Source organism: Herpailurus yagouaroundi, unplaced genomic scaffold (genome assembly GCF_014898765.1).
Source record: "Herpailurus yagouaroundi ecotype Mexico unplaced genomic scaffold, PumYag 185, whole genome shotgun sequence".
NCBI lineage: Eukaryota > Metazoa > Chordata > Mammalia > Carnivora > Felidae > Herpailurus > Herpailurus yagouaroundi.
Window position 1 is genome coordinate 8,311,773 of NW_024412416.1, and position 16,686 is coordinate 8,328,458.

A 16,686-nucleotide genomic window follows, 5' to 3' on the forward strand; every position below is an offset into this window, starting at 1 on the left:
TTGTATTGCCTTACTGGACCTGCGTATTTCGTTCGACTGGAAGGAAGAGAAGGGAGACAGAGAGACAGAGACTGAGAGACCTCCAAATCATAAAGCAAAAGGTTTATGGAGCTGCTCTGAAGTTGGAGAAAAGCAGTATCATAGGGCTAATTGTATTGTTTTGTCTTCATTATCCAGTTTCTGTCTCTTGGGGTAAAGTGGTATATCCAATGAGAAAACATCTCACGCCACAGTCTACCTCTCAAGGCCTAGCCCCACTCATCTCTCAAACCTGGCCCTGCTTTTGCAGAAGTGCAGAGGATGAGACTGATTTATCGGCCCATCTAGGTGTCTCTTATCCGAAAGACATGTCCCTCCATTGGTTGTCCTGGTAGGAAATGAAAGGAGTGGACATAGCATCTACTCAGGTTCTCATGGTTGGGCAGCATCATACTACGGTTGCACCAAGGAATATAAAAATCACGACATGGAGAGCTGGAAGATGCTTAGAGGTCACACCTTCAGGGTCCATTTTGTATGGCATATAAAATCAAAGATAGAGAAATGATGTGAAAGAGTCAAGGACATTCAGTGAACTAATGCTACAGTTGAGACTACGGTCCCTGTATCCTGCCTCTCACATGTGCGTTTGTTCTGTCATACCACATTGTTCTTTCTGCTAAGTCAGAGGAAAGGTGTGCAGCTGGGCTAAAGCGTGACGAATGGAGTCTAGGGCTTTCCAGGACTTGATGGAACTCCTTTGCCCGCCAATACTCTTGACGACCCTTATGTTTGATAACTGTAGTGCAGTATAATTATCAAAGCCTATTCACCTCCTTTTCCTTATTTAAGCCTCATCATAGATGTGTGTGTGTGAGGGGGGAGGGGATATCATTAGTCTTATTTTTTTAGATGGAATGTCCCAACTTTAGCTACTCTCTCAAGTGTTTGCCAATATTGGCACTTTTTATATTAGTCTTTTTATTTGCGATTTTAAAACATAAGCAAAGGATATTTGTTTTATTGCATATTTAGTAAGATCCGTCATAGTACATATGTGGAAGTTTAATTAAATTCTGACTTTTATTTAGGTTGCCCTATGCCTAAATCTTTACAAGGTGCCCTGATAGCTAATTCAGCGACAGGAATTCCTGAACAGGGTTGAGGTTTTTTCTAAGAAAAAACCCAGAACATAAGATTCCAGCCTCAATGCATTTTTTCCCCCACCATTCCTTAGGCCTTTAAGAAAAATGTCTTTGTATCTAATTTTCCATTTTAGCACTCAAGGGAAAGATTTCTATACAAAACAAGAGAAGCCGTGGCCATCCATTTTATTTGTACTCATTAAAAAGAAAGAAAGAAAAGAAAAGCTAAATAAGAAAGTACATACAATTAGCATTGAATTTATAAGATGGTGTACAGAAATAGAAAGTTCCTTTAAACTAATTCCAAATAGTTTTAGTGTAGCCATCATGTACTGTGGCTGGAAGGTTGGCAGCTATCTTGTTTTACCCCAAGATTGTGTTTTGATTTAACAAAGACGTATTCAGCATCTACTATGTGCCAGGCACTGGTCTAAGTTTTGAAGAAACAATGGTGAATGAAACAGTCTTGACCTCTTATGGAAATTATTTTCTTTTGAAAGCCACGGGTACTAAACAGGCAACCATAGACATAATGTTTCAGGTGTTGTGTGTGCTAAGAAAACAAAATGTAGTTGGGTATAGTTGGGTCACTGGGTATCTTTGGGTCACAGGGTGGAGATGAGGGTTATTTTAGGTAGGATGATCTTAAGAGGCAGAATCTGAAGAAAAACCCACGTGATGTGAAGTGTTAAGCCCTTTAGAAATCGTGGGGGAAGACATCCTAAGAAGAGGTAAGAGCTAGCATACAATGCTGGAGGCAGGAAAGCTGTGTTGAAAACACAGCAAGAGTGAAGGACAGCTGTGTCAAAGTGAAGTCTAAGTAGTATGCAGGGCCAGACCATGTGGGACCTTACAGGCCCTGCTAAAGATTTTCTATTTTATTCAAAACCTGGTGCTAAGTCACTGGAACCCTTTGGAGCGGAGGACTGAGGTAATCTGATTTTGTTGCTGAGAAGGATCCCTTTGGCTGCTGTGCCTGGAGAACCCACTGTTGGAGGCACAGGGAAAAGTGAGGCAAGTACAAAAAGAGGAAACTCTGCTAAAGGTCTTCTGTGGTAGTCTAGGGGAGACATGATTGGGGCTGGCTTTATGTGTTAGTTGTAGATTTGGTAAGAACGGATCAAGTTTGTGGTATAATTCTAACATAACTGTGTCAGGACTTGTTAGGTGGCTTATATAGAAGATGTCAGAGAAAAGAGAAACCAAGGAAGATGATCAGATTTTGGACTATGTAACTGTGGGAAGAGCAGTGCCATTTGATTACATGGAGAAGTCTTTGGGAGAAGTGGACTTAGGAAGGAGTGTCTATTTTGGACGTTTGGTTTAAGTGGAGTTAGTAGTTGAATAAATGGGTCTGAAGTTCAGGGAAGAGATTGAATCTGAAAAATACAAATTTGGGAGTCATCAGGGTGAAAAGGTGAAGGGAGCTATAGACTGAGCACCGGAATTGAGGTTTTGAGGTATATCATCTACTTCCATTCTTTTTGGGACCTTCTGTGGCCCTGCCAACTCTAGCATTGGCCCTGCTCTGCTCAGCTACCTTGAATTCCACAAACCCCTCAGCTCATACAACAAACCACCAAAGCACAGAACTGGACAACAGGTGAAGGGCTAACCTTGTGTGTGTGTGTGTGTGTGTGTGTGTGTGTGTGTGTGTGTGTTGTCTGAATTATTAACTTCTTGTCTTCTCATTGCCTGATCGCCCACCTTTTGAATATCTCTATTATTTCCTTTAGTGGAAGGAGATCGACTCTTATCTTTGTAGGAGCTCAGTGACTCTACATATATATCCTGGGAATATTTCTCTGGCCATCCACTCCTTTGGGTACCTTAGCCAGGATGTGTTTGCAGTTTACTACACATATCTAACAAAAGCCATCTAGGAAATACTGAGTTTGGAAGACAATGAAATTATGTGGCAGAAAGATTGCAAAGGAAAAGCAGATACCCATTTTTTGACTTTTGGGGAAGCTATTCTGTTTGGTAAATTTCAGTGCGTGATATACTTAGAAATTTCTCCCTATGGTCAAATGATATTTGACTGAAGCTACTCTTTGAGGATTGGGGGAAGTTGGGCTGATCAGGGTACTCAATTCTATTTCTAAGTCTATGCCATGAACAGTTGTCTACCTTTTAAATCTTGGCAGGCAGGCAATCACCCCAACCAGATATAAAGGGAGACAGGCAGTGAGGAATGAGAATGAACATTCTCAGGACAGTTGAAGTTATCTCACTCCGTGTTCCTGTGGTCCACATAAATCGAATACACGTATCTAAATAGACAAACACTGATGGCAATTGTGTTTATAGAACAAGGCAGAATAGAGGGCCTGACGTATGTTTAATCATAATGGCTTATTGTATAGATTGAAAATGTGAGCTGTGTCATGCTGCAAATAGAAATGTGCAAGATGGTCACAGCAAAGACAGACTGGCTGTTTGGGCACTCAGAGTTTTAACGAGAAATGACCAGGCATCATCACCACATCAATCAGTCCAAATAAATGTTTTAATACTCCATAACTCCAGTCCAAAGACAATTGCACTTGGGACACCAAACGCATTTAATACTTTCAAGAAAATCCCTGTAAACTCCGTTTCTCTATAACCAAATTTGGTGTCTTGTGATACCCTGTTTTAATTTCTATCTAAATGGGTTACGATTGCCCTGAAGCAAATGCAGAATGAACTCTTTTAGAGGAATTTGTGGGATTTGTGTTTGAGGAACCTCATCAGCCCAGTGTTCCTGGGGCCATGTTAGCAAAATTCTTCCCTCCTGGGAAGAACATTGAGAAGCCCGCTTCCCTGCTCAGAAAACCTTGCTATTGCATGAACCCAAAGTACTGAAGTGCATCATGCAAGTTTCTTGATTATTATGCTAAAAATCAACACTTCCATTGAGTTTTACAACAAATCATACACTTTTAGAAATAAGAGACCAATTCAAGCTCATTTGGTTCCCATGCTACCAGTCATATTTTATGAATTAACTATGCTTTTACTTTTTGCCTTCCCAGTTCCTCAGCCAGTTTCTTTTTCTTACTACTGTAGTTTTTCTTCCTTCTGAATGAGGAAGAGCTTTCTTATCTCTAAGACATTTCTTGACACAAAGAAAGCTCTAAGTAAGTAATTCTTGTCATGAATGAATGACTAACAATATAATCTAAAGCTTTTCTGGCTCTTCTCCATTTCTACTTATTGATATTCTTTTTGTCCTTCAAAGCCCACATAAAAAAAAAATGTCACCTCATGAAATTTCTTCTAATTGTATCAGTTAAATTAAATCTGTCCCCATTTCTTTTTCGGCCTCAAGTTCTTCGTAGCGTATTTAGAGCCCTTACCAACCTATTAGGTATATTTGAGAGCTGTGTGTCCCTGCACTCATCGTAAACTCCTTAAGGGTCAAAGTTATGTTTTTGTTATTTTATGGGATCAGTGGTGATGGTCATGACGTTTTGATTATAGTAGGTCTAACAGCCATGGGTTTCTTGATGGTAGATCACTTGAATTTTGTATGTAGGATGATTTTAACTAATTCTCTAAAGGCTTGGCTCTGCATGAACTGTTCTGTGTATATTTATCAGCCTTTCTATAACACAAATTTCTCTCATTATTGGAGTACAGTAACTGACAGGAAATATAAAAAGAAATCCATTCAAGAGGAAGAGCATATCTGTTTATACATGCTCCATAGAGGTAGTAAATACAGTGTAAGTAGCACCCATAAGGAAAGTAAAGCTTCTGTCCAACATCACTAGACTAAGAGTCTTTTCAGGAAAAAAAAAAATTACACATGTGATTTCCTAGGGTTCTTGGACCTAGGTTGTTTGAGGCTGTGAGGTCTCCTGGTCGAGCTGTATTCCATGGTAGCAGAAGATCCCTGCTTAACTCAGCTTTTCGTTCTCATCTCCTGGTACCCACCTGGTGTTGGACATGTTAGCTTTGGTTTGGAATTTGGGAGTCCTCTGCTTTCATGGAATTTGCCCTTTTCAGTAGAAAATAAGTCAGTAGCTAGCTACTGAACCTGTTCCATTTTATAAGCATGGTAAGGTTCTTTCGGAGAATACAAATTAAATTCATCTCACAGATGAGGAAGAGAATTCTGGCACAGGTGGTATGGGAAAGAGTGTTCCTGCACCAAGAACAGCCAGTGCAGAAGCCTTGAGGCGGTATTGGGACTTTCACGTTCAGGTACAGCAAGGAGGCCAAGTGGCTGGGTCAAGAGGAGTGAGGATGAATTGCACGTAAGGAGGTCAGAGAAAAATCGAGGGTTTCGATCATGCATAACCCTGTGAGTAACTGTGAAGATTCTGGCTTTACTTTTTGTGAAATGGAAAAACATGCATGGGTTTTGAGTAGTATCCAACATGATTTAACTTACCTTTGGAAAAGTTTGCAGTGCTTGCTATGTTAGGAATTGATTATAGGTGGGCATTCCTGGAAATGAATGGTGTGAGATGGTGGTGGTTTGACCAAGGGGGTGGTGATGTCGTTCCTGGTAAGTGCTGGATTCTGGTTATGATTTGAAGGATTTGACCAGATTAGCTGTGTGGTACAAGAGATAGACAGAGGAATTAAAGATGACTTCAAATTTTTGAGTCTGAGCAAACATAAATACGGAGTTGCCCTTAAATGAACTAAAGAAACACACACACACACACACACGGATAGTCGGTTTGGAGGTAAGATCCGAAATTTGATTTTAGGCATGATAAGTTTCAAATATGTATTAGCTATCCACGTGGAGATATTAAGTAGGTAGCTGGACATCAGAGCCTGGACATCTGGGAGGCGATCTAAGCTGAGCTATAAATTTAGTAGCTGTCAGCATAGAAATAGAATGTAACGACACGCAGTAGATGATGTCATCTAAGGAGTGATTAAGTATAAAGACGAGCTCAAGTACTCATCCCTGGGAGAAAAGGAGGAGCCATCAAAGAAGACCCAGAGGGAGTGGCCAGTGAAGTAGGTTGAAAACCAGATGAGTGTAGTGCTCTAGTGAGCAAAAGAAAAAGTGTTTCCAAATTCCAATCCATCAACGTTCTTGTTGGTTTTTTAAGCTCTCTCTTCCTGTTGGTTCAGTAGACAACTGGGTGAGTCTGTAACATACTGTGACAGATGTTGAACAAACTGAGAGTTCTAAGATAATCTCATCCCCTTCAAAATAGCCCCTTTGGGAGGACATGTACTTCCAAAAATAATGCTGTTTTGCCCAAGTCATGTGCAGAACTCTATTTTGGGGAATCACCATCATTTCCCTTAGGATATTCACTGATAGCACACAATTATGTTCTGAAAGATAATTTTGTTGGAGGGTTAATGCTCCCTCCCTCAGACCCAAGCCTGATGAATAAAAGTTGTCAACCCAGACGTTGCTATACATAGGCAACGCCAAAATACGAATGTAAAGGAATAAGATTGATTTGCATCTTCCCCTTATTTTTTTAAACAACATATTCCTTTTTCATTTCAAAAGTCATGTATGCTCACTAATTTTAGCTAAATAATCATAATATATAGATAGAAGAAAGAGAATGGGATTTGGAATCAGACAGACTTGGATTTAAATGGCTGTTGTGACTGTGAAGTTATTTATTCTATGTGAGCCCCATTTCCTTCCCCAGTAAAATGGTACTCTTAATACAGAATTTTACATAATCAATTAATAGAGCAAGTATAATGTACTTAGCACATCATAGGTGCTCGTCAAAATTTAACATTATGAAAACACATGGGTTTAATGTTCTGAGAAACATAAGACCTTCATTTTTTTCTTATCTGTACATCCTATTGGTTCGTTGTAATGATCAAATTAAATCATGTATATAACATGCAACCGGGAAACTGGAATATAACAGGTGTCTAGTAAATCTTCGTTGGAGGAATGGATATATTGTGTTTCAGGCTTTATTCCTGGTCCAATACACATAGTAGGGCTCCAGTTACTTTTTAAACAATTAAAATGAAATTTATTTCTTTGTCGTCACATGCGTGTTCTCATGCTGCTACAGCGAGACATGTCATGCTATTTTACTTGAAAATATCTGGGAAATGCAGGGGGTACTATTTGCGGTAGGAGGCAGATTAGTACCATAAATGAGTAAACACACTTTCCTCACATAAAAACGCATTAATTATAAAGCAAAACTTTAAACACTGATGAAAACAAAGAAACAGACTAAAAATATTCATGAGGATCCTGTGATTCTTTTCTAGTTGTAGTTTTCCTAGTTGTAATAGTTATGCGACGACATTGTCCACTGGAGCTAGAAGCTTCAAAACTCAAGTTCAAATGGGAAGACCCAAGCCTACCCAGTTTCATTCTGGTTCTCAGAGTCCCTTCACAGTGTGTGAGTGTAACCTTGCAACTCATGATGTATGGGTCTGCTCCCATACCTCCCATACCTGACCTTGGTTCTGTACATTTGACTCTACTGCACACTTAAATACTTCCTTATGGTCTATGTTCATGGCTAGAATAACTTCTCCTATAAGCTTCCTTTCATATCTCTCTTTTGTTCATCTCTAGGGGGAAACTTACATAGCACATTTGAATGTTGTGAAATTTGCATTTCAAATGTTTCATTCCATTACACAAATGTCCTCTGAGAGAGTAGAATTTTTGATAAAGGAGCTTCATTGCAAATCCTCTCCACTTCCACTTCTCTCTCTGTCTCTGTCTCTGCCCCCCAGCCACACCCCCCACGCACATGGTACCCACATGATGATAAAATGAACGCTCTATTTTATTTATTTGGTCATAGAATGTGGCAATGTAACGAAAGACTCTGTTATTGTCAGGCAAAACACCTCAAACAATGGTTTCTGCACCACTGCCTTTCATCAGGATGCTGTGATGTTTTCTTTATTAAATAATCTATTTATTACACACACAACATCATCAACTCACTAACCCACATGCACACACACACACACACACTTTCCCTCTTATACCCACACATCCCCTTATTTGCCATCCTGTTAATATCAAAGAGAACTTTTAGGAAGCAGAAACCCCAACTGAGCTGGCTTAAGCAAAAAGAAGCTGTATTGGCTTATATAACTAAAATGTACCAGGCTCAGTGCTGGTATCTGGAAAGACTTGGTGTATGGGCAGTGCTTGATCAACAGTTTTTAACTGAATATCAATTTTCAATTAATTCAATCTGGGTAGATATAGACCAACTACAACTGGTTAGTATTTTCTTCTTTTGTAATTGGAAGTGACATCTCAGATTACTTGGATCTGTGGTTTTAAGCTCCAGAATATTAAGATCATCCTGAAACTCTAAACAATACAATACCTAGACTCAGCCCCAAAACTTCTCATTCCATTAGTCTGGGTGAGAACCTGAGCATTGGTTTGCTTAAAAGTCTTGGGTGATTCTAAAATACCCTAAAGTAGAAAGCCACTGATTTATCTGCATTTTTGAATTGCCTTTCCCAGGGTGCTGCTAACTATTTTATCCGAAGAGACTATAGCTAGAGGCTTTAGCATAAGGGTCTAGAAGAGAGATATTCCCCCAATTCTTAGAGAATATAGAAAACCAACCATGAAGAGGAAAATGATCCATTATAAGAAAACTCCAGAGAGTATACATAGCTTAGAATAGAAGGCAATGTTAAAAAAAAAAAAAAAACAGGACTTAGGGGTGCCTGGGTGGCTCAGTCAGTTGAGTACCCAACTCTTGATTTCAGCTCAGGTCATAGTCTCAGGGTTATGGGACTGAGTCTCGCATCGGGTTCCGAACTGGGTGTGGAGCCTGCTTGAGATTCTCTCTCTCTCTTTCTTTGCCCCTCCTCCACTCGTGCTCTCTCTCTCTCTCTCTCTCCCCCAAAATAAATAAACTTAAAAAAAAAAAAACCACCAAGAAATAGGTGTACTAGAATGGAAGCTAGCTGGAGAACAAAGTAAATAAGACCATAGATGTGAGCTAAGATGGGAATATTTACATGTCAGTGTCTGATGTGAGTTAGTTTAAAGGCACCTGGCCGCATCAGACAATCTCCATTGACTTAACCCACACTGGGTTCCATCGGCAATGCATAAGGCAGTAATGGGGAAAAGCAGCTGGCTAAATCTTTTCAAAATAATTGAACACAAATGTCAACTCTGCAGAGTGACAACAGAGTGATGTCTCTATGGGTGGGAAAAGTAGAACCTAATTGTTTATCTCGCTGGGACTGGGCTGAAAGTGACCTCGCTGGCAATAACGTTTGTCACCTTCTGTGTTTGCTTCGCTGAAGTCCATCCCAAACTTTGTGTGCGGTACAGTTTGTCCTCGGGTGAGACTGTGGCAAATAACTCTCCTGCTTGCATAATCACTAGGACCCAGAGCCAGAAAATTTCTGCCATTGAATGAAGATCTTTACAATGAATAATTACAAATGAGGCAGGCGATCATTTGTGTCATGGTTCATTGGTTCCGTCAGAGCGAGGCAAAGACATTTTTCACTCTCTTCCCTCTACCACATGCACTATTAAAATGCCTTTGTAGATTACTGTAAATAATTCAAATGTTTATTAAAAACTCTGTTGGACGATCAAGGAATCATAGATAATAGGAGGGAATACCATCCAATTTATTTTTATATGGCATGCTCCATCCATCATATCGCAAAGTGCTTCAAGGGGAAACACAAAAAGAGGCAGGGTTTTCAGGCAAAATTCAGAGAGGAGGTCATTTAAAAAGATCTGAGGAGAACTGTTAGGGAAGTGACACTTTGCTTTTTAGGGTCCCCATTATTTTTTTGGATCAGGTCATTTTGCTAATTCAGCTCTGACATTTGGTTCTTTTAATCATTACTCTGACTGATGAACATGTTTCACAGTAAGGAGGAGGAGTGGGCATATTGTCTAATATCTAAAAGCAGCTCAAGTTCTCTGTCCCTCTGTTTTTGTGGTATACAGGCAGAGACAATGCAAACCCCTTTCAGCTCCCCGCCGGGGTATGGGCATCATGGCCCAACAGCATTGCCATAGCGCGTTGTAACTGCCATGTTGGTCCAGTGTGAGATGAAAGAGGGGAGGACAAGCCAAAAGTGGCAGCCTAATCTAAGCTCTGATGTTCTTGGTTAAGCATGGTCAGTTGCCCTCAGCCAGTGATCCCTGTAGTTACTAATGGTAAGGAATAATATCTGTCATTTACTAGGTGATTGTCACACGGCAGGCAGTGTATTTGGCAGTTCTGATACAATGAGAATGGTGTTGTCTCATGGTGATGAAGTTGCCGGCCTGGGAGTCAGATTGCAGAATCAGCTTGCAGATTGCAGAGTCTAGAGTATTGGCTTCAACCATACTAAATCGTTGACTTGAGCAAATTAGTTAAGCTCTTTAAACTTGAGTTCTATATCTATGAAATGTGTTCGACAAGGAAACCCACTTCACAGTCTTATGGATTGTCCAACAGTCCCTATGAAGAAGCACTAGCCCATGACTGGCACTGCCAGCACTCGAGAAATGTTCACAATCGTTATTAATGTCACTTAGTACTTAATAACTAAGACATTATAATGAGTACACTTTAAAGCTATGACAATATCATCATCTTGGTTTTACAGAAAAGGCTAATGAGACTCAATGACACTGAATAGTGTGGGTGTGACCCAGCTAACATTTGAATATAGGCTTTTTTGATTCCATAACATGCTTCAAATGTGGCTATCAAAATGGTTTCCCTTTACTCGGTACACAAATAGAATTTTAAAGTAGTTACAACCTCAGGATCTTGTCAACCGTCCTAGGTATTTCAAACCCATAGGATTTAATTCAGAAAGTTGGCTGCAGTAGGGTAGAAAGGACTATAAGAGTGAAAAGGGGATAGGCAGGACGGAGGAGCAAAATGAAAAATCAGTGATACTCAAGATTGAGAGTTGCAAGTATTCTGGGTTAGATCCATAGGTAGGTACTGTACATGTTGATGCATTGCAAGTTGTGCTGTTGTGGTCATTTCCACTGACAAGGGCTGGATTGGTTAAAACGATTTTTAGTATTTATTTATTTGGAGAGATTGAGAGAAAGAGAGAGAGAGAGAGAGAGAGAGAGAGAAGGGGAGGGGAAGAGAGAGACAGACACAGAATCTGAAGCAGGCTCCAGGCTCTGAGCTGTCAGCCCAGAGTCTGACATGGGGCTTGAACCCATGAACAGTGAGATCATGACCTGAGCTGAAGTCTGACACTTAACCGACTGAACCATCCATGCACCCCTGGAATTGGTTAAAACATGCAGCCCATGCCTTGGATGCTGGAGTCTGAAATCAGCCTACCTCTATGTTCCCTACATCAACTGCCACATTGTCAGCTCCAGAAACAAGAAGTGTCTCTCTTTTCCCTGACTACTGATTTCCCAATCCTGTGTCCCATTGGCAGAACCCAACACAGAGCCAGGTAGACCAGAAGTCTGAAAAGAATTCCTTGCTAATTCCCTGGCCCAGCAGCAATGCCAAGTATGGAGGTGGGGCTGGGGAGGGGGGGGCGGTGCTGAGAGAAAACCGGCAAATACTTGGAACAGTGACAACCTAACACAACACTAACCTTTTAGTTGAAACTCTTCTTTAAGTCCACAGGATTGTGGTTTCACCCTTCTAGACCAATTACTAGATCTACTTTGAAATAAACCGAAACAAACAAACAAATAAACAAACAAACAAAAAAAAAACAGCCCTTCCTTTATTGAGAAAGGCTTGTGTGGGGAAGTTATTCCCTCACAGGAGTAAAAAGGGAAGAAATGTGAGGGGACCATCCTGAAATCTACCCAGGGCTAAATGAAATGGGATGTTGATAGTGCCCTAGTAAATTGGTATATTCAGGAAGCCAACTACATAATTAAAAGACTCCCATGCCCACAGGTCTTCTGTGGGCCAGGAGACTAATGAAGCCAAATGATAGACATGGCCTGTTTTCTTGGTCAGGCTAGGCTGGGCTTATGGTATGATGGCAAATAAACTCATGATCTCAGTGTTTTATTACATAGTTTATCTCTTAAATACCCAGTCTGCTCTAGTTTGGGCCCTGCCCAGACCTATCTAGCTGCCTCCAGCTTGATGACATGGTGATCCAATCTGTTCATATGGCTTCATCATCTGAACGCACCACTTCCATACTCTCCACCAAAGGGGAAGAAATGGTTGGAAGATTATGAGGGGGATTTTCATTACCTGACCCAAGAGGGATACACCTCATTTGTACTCATAATTTACTAAGACAGTAGTCGTGTGACCTTGACCACTACAGGGGGCTAAAGAAGTGAAATATAGCCTTCTCACTTCCTGAAAACATGAGGAGACCCAGGTAAGGGTAGTGCTAGTTATGTCCACTTCACACAAGCTGGTCAACAATGGACTCTGCTGCTTGGTAGGCAATTATGGCAGATATGCTTTTTTTAATGTTTATTATTTATTTTTGAGAGAGAGAGTGAAAGCAGAGGAGGGGCAGAGAGAGCTGGAGACCCAGAATCTGAAGCAGGCTCCACGCTCCGAGCTGTCTGTTCTTGTGGCAGTTGCTTTAGATTATGTCCTCAACACCTGGCCAATTAATCCCTCCTTTTGTGGTTCTTTTTTAGGAAGGATTTGAGAAGCCCTATGTATGTATGTACTTACAGAATCCCTCTCTCTATATGATTATTTCCGCCTGATGGATTACTAGCAATTTTATTAACAACTTCCTGCTTCACATTTCTATTATTGTCTTATATTGGTGACAACAATCTCTTACCTCCACCAGCTTATATATTGACTTCTGTCTATTCTTTAGGGAGGTAAATTATTCTTTAAAACTTCTATAATTCTTTAACTTGAAAATATTTTCCCAACAATTTGTAGGACCCATTATTATAAAGTTTCTGCTTATTTTGAATGAAGGATTCAGGGATCTGTCTTAACCCATGTGATATTACATCTCCAAAGCCAATAAGTATATAAGGCAGGTGTTCAAGGAGAAGTGACAGAACATTCTCAAAGCTCTAAATTTCAAGTGCAGCAAATTAGACTAGTTGTAAGTTGTGAAGACTTTTTAATTTTATCTCAAGAGTTAACTCTTTTAGGATATTGGTATACCCCACCTGATATGACAGTAATAGAAATAGGTTAGCTGAATAGGTAGGGTAAGTTGTTTTAAAATTAAAGAGAAGTTTCTGGTGATTGACATAATATCTCTTGAGTCTGTATTATGTGCCTATGTTAATTCTGTGGATATCTGTCAAATATTGATAATTTTAGTTTACAAAAGCATCAGCTAAGAGGACAGATGAGAAGAATCAAACATCTATAAAACATTGTAAATGCATACTTAAGGAACGATTTATCAGTGTACTATTAAATAAATGAGTGAATTAATAGTTAATGATTTATGTCTCCCACCAAATATCTTAAAGAGGGTAATGAAAAATCAAATATAGGATACATCTTTGCCCAATACTTGTTTGTTTTCAACTTTTTAACTTATTCTATTTCTTATGGATTATATTTACAAAAACTACATATTCCTGACTATGCCTTTCATGATAAAGATTTAGTAGAGCTTTAGTTAATCAAATTTATTAGAAAGAGTCTGGCAAGAACTAGCAGTACTTCTATTTTATGTATCTGAACAAAAAGTTTAATTACAGATACCATTGTTAAAACTCTTCCATGATGTTTGATTATTTCAGTATTTATCAATAAAGCAAATTTAACCCACTTGAACCAGGTGATTATATATCTTTATTAGTTTCCTAGGGTTGCCATATTAGTTTACCACAAACTGGGTGTCAAAAAAAATACAAAGAAAACAACAACAACAACAACAACAACAACAACAACAACAGCACAGAAATATATTCTTCCAGAGTTCTGGAGGTTATAAATCTGAAATCAGGATAATTGGCAGGGCCACACTTTCTCTGAGTGCTGTAGAGAAGAATCTGTTCAATGCCTCTCTCTTAGTTTCTGATATTGTCAGCAACCTCTGGCATTCCTTGGCTTGTAAATGCATCACTCCCTCCCTCCTACCAACCATTTTTTAAATTTTTTGGTCATATGCATGGCCTTCTCCCTTGTCCCTCAATCTGTATGTGTCTTGTCCTTTCTTTTAAGGATGCCAATCCTTATGAAGTTGGGAACCTCATCTTGACTCCATCTGCAAAGACCCTATTTCCAGATAAAGTCACATTCACAGGTAGTGGGAGTTAGGATGCCAACATATCTTTTCAGAAGATACAATTCAATGCACAAAGCAGTTGTCTAAGAATTGTTAGCACTTTTCTACCTACATATTTTAGCCTGATGCACCTTTCACCTTAGCCATCCATTTAGAAGTGTATTTGTGCTGTTCAAGAGTTTAATTCAGAATCATACTATCTAGCTTCATCTGTGGACAGAATTTCAGGTCTGTTCCTACAGAGTTGAAGAAAATGTTAACAGTTTCTCTTAAATAAACGGATTTTACCCCCTCATATCCACCCCAAACAGAGCAACATTGACCTGAGCCTCTTTTCTTTCCCAGTGAACACATCTTAAGTCATCTGGCTTCGGGGAAGCTGGGAATGGAAAGAGAAAATTGGAAATTCAAACTCAGCTCCATAAATCTTAGAGAATGTTTCATTTGATGGTATTTACCTGTTAATTAGGATCAAAGGAGAAAAATCATGTAATAAAGCTCATAAAAGCATACTGGCTGAATATTAATGAATTCTGTGATGGGCTTCTGTTTCCAGGCAACTGAATATCCCCCAAGAGTATTAATGTTGGTTGTAAAACAACAACAACAGCTCAGGCAGCAGCACTTGTGGCTCTGTTGAATAAAGGCTGTGAATCCTCCCGGCCACGTTGCCACTTTTCCTGGGTTGCAGATTGCACTGGTGGTTTCAAGACCATTGCTCTCATTGCTTCTATCATGTCTGTTGCCAACATGAACTACACACGCAAAATTCATTGGGATCTGGTTATGAATAGAGTTTGGCAATCATGGGAGGAATAGTGAACTGAATGATTGTCCACAAGGTCTAGGGACATGAAGCAAGGCATTTGTATTTTAATCCTCACTCTATCGCTAGTAGATTGATGCCTATAATTTTCATTTCTTCGTTGTCCACAAAAGGAAAGAAAGAGAGAAATAGAGGCAGAGAGAGAGAAGGAGGAAGGAAGGCACGAACGAATAAGGAGGGAAGGAGGAGAGATGGAGGGATGGAGGGAGGAAGGAAGGAAGGTAGGAAGGAAGAAAGTAGGGAAGGAAGGAAGGAAGGAAGAGGGAGGGAGAGAGGAAGGGAGGGAAGAAGGAAAGAAAGGAGACAGAAAGTTATTAAACTAGCTGAAGTACAAAATCATCTGAGGTTTTACTAGTCTGATATTTCCTGTTAGTCATGATTAAAAGAATGAAAAATACTAGTCAAATGTTAAATGAAGAAGCTAGTAGAGATATCAGTAATAAACCAGTGTTCTGGGAAGACGCTTGGAGGTCCGAAGTCAAAATTAGATAAACCATAGGTCCAGTCTCAGAGAAAGCAACTAGTGGTCCTTGTGATGCACAGACTATCTAATTGACTTCGCCTCTCATTTAGCCTCATGTCTTAACCCCTCCCCACCCCATGCCACAGTCACAGCCACCAGTCACAGCTGCCCCTAATCGCTCTCCTGATGGAGTCAGAATGCAAAAGTGACATGGAGGTCTACTCGTGTTCTCACCAGCATTAGCATGCTCATCAAATCTACCCAGTGCGGCAGTCGAGAATAATGGGCTAGCCCACAGCCAGTAGACATAACTGTCATTCTCTCCCAAGCCTACTGTCAGTGTCTGATTAGCCTAGGCAATCAGCCATCTGTGAACACAGACATGGCCCCCTGTGGTGAGATCTCACATGGGTCCTATGCATCTAGACCCCAGGGAGGATTTACTACTTTGCTGTCCCCTAAGAGCGGATTCCAGCCAATGAGAAGGTTGTTTCCATCCTATATTGCTAGGCTTCATGAAATTCATGCATTCGTAGGAGCAGATCTTCGTTTGCAACACTATTTCAGGCAGCCACCAGCTTGTCATTTATTCCCACTTTGTATCTCACACTGCTCCCTTCTCATTAACAACATAGTTCATATTTTACAGCTGAAACTGGAAAAACTATACATTTCCCTGAATCTAACCTAGTCATTGGCAGGATTTCCCAGGAGGGACACTCCCTAAGGAAAGGGAAAATGGCATGATGGTATGGACACAGGCTTTCAAATCAGGAAGACCCCTGGTCCACTGGCAGCTCTCTCTTTCAGCATCTGTGAATCCAGGGCAAGTCACCTGGCCTTTCTGGACTTCTGTTTCTTCATCTTCAAGATATGCATAGAATGACCTATGACACAGGGTTGTTGTGGGAATTAAATTAGAGAGTGTATTTTAAGCATCTTGTACTGGGTGTAGCAATTTCAACACTCAATAAATGGTAGCTATCATCATTGTTATGGTGGTGATCATTATGATGATGATAATGGTGATGATGATGGAAAAATGCAAAGAGCCAACATCCTCAAATTGAGATGGTTAGAGCTAGTTCACACACTATATATATATATATATATATATATATATATATATATATATATAT